The sequence below is a fragment of the Helobdella robusta genome, assembly GCF_000326865.2.
Source record: "Helobdella robusta unplaced genomic scaffold HELROscaffold_51, whole genome shotgun sequence".
Taxonomy (NCBI): Eukaryota; Metazoa; Annelida; class Clitellata; order Rhynchobdellida; family Glossiphoniidae; genus Helobdella; species Helobdella robusta.
This window is the reverse complement of record NW_008705261.1, coordinates 669,650-670,908: the sequence shown is the minus strand read 5'-3', so window position 1 is coordinate 670,908 and position 1,259 is coordinate 669,650.

Sequence of the window (1,259 nt, the reverse complement as noted above, 5' to 3'; positions counted from 1 at the left end):
ATATCATGAAGAGAGCGATGCGAACAATCACACTTTCCAAAGCTCAATCCCATTCACAACCGCTATTCGCCACGACAAGCAATCTGACTTTCGATCAAATGAGTACATATCACGCGACAAAATTCATCGACAAACAATTGACTGGTAAACTACCTCCTATTTTTGACGGTTATTATAAACGAACGAAGAATCAAAGGCGCATCAATTTCATCTGTTCCAACAAACAAAAACGAAAATTTTGCATCAACACATCATTTGCAGAGGACCCAGAATTTGGAATTTTTTATTAAATAAAGGATTTAATTATGACAGATCGAACATGCAGAACTTTAACTATCATTTGAAAGCATTTATTAGTTTGATTAATTAAAATCACTAGTTTTAAGAATATAAATTACATTTTTATAAAATATTTATGACATCATGTATGCTCAGTTGTATGTATGTGTGTGTGCTGACGTGTACGTAGATATTTTTATATACGTATGTGATCCTATTCTCTTCTATCTATAGCTTATATAGATAGATTCAATCAGGTATTCTATATGCAGTTTTGTATATAGAGAAATATAGACCTAACTTATTATTAGGATCAATTAGTAACATCTCAAAGCTAATACATTCCATTTAGAGAATCTGAAGTTTTATGTGGTGCACGATGATAATATTTTTATGAACAGTTAGTAACACCGTAAATATAATATACTCCAATTAGAGAATCTGAAGTTTTTGGTGGTACTCGATAATTTTATTTTTACGAACAACTAGTAACACCGTGAACTTAATATATAACATTTAGAGATTCTGAAGTTTTTTGTTTGATGGCTGAGCCCGATGATTTTGTTTTTGTAATCAATTAGTAACATCTGAAGGTTAACATATTTCATTCAGAGATTCTGAAATTTTTGGCTTAGGTGGCTGTGCTCGATGAGTTTTATACTAACTCCTCACAGTCAACCTGCACCTTATTTTCTTTATTGAGGTCAAATAAATTATTTCGTTTCGTTTCGTTTCGTTTCGTATGTATGTATGTATGTATGTATGTATGTATGTATGTATGTATGTATGTATGTATGTATGTATGTATGTATGTATGTATGTATGTATGTATGTATGTATGTATGTATGTATGTATGTATGTATGTATGTATGTATGTATGTATGTATGTATGTATGTATGTATGTATGTATGTATGTATGTATGTATGTATGTATGTATGTATGTATGTATGTATGTATGTATGTATGTATGTATGTAA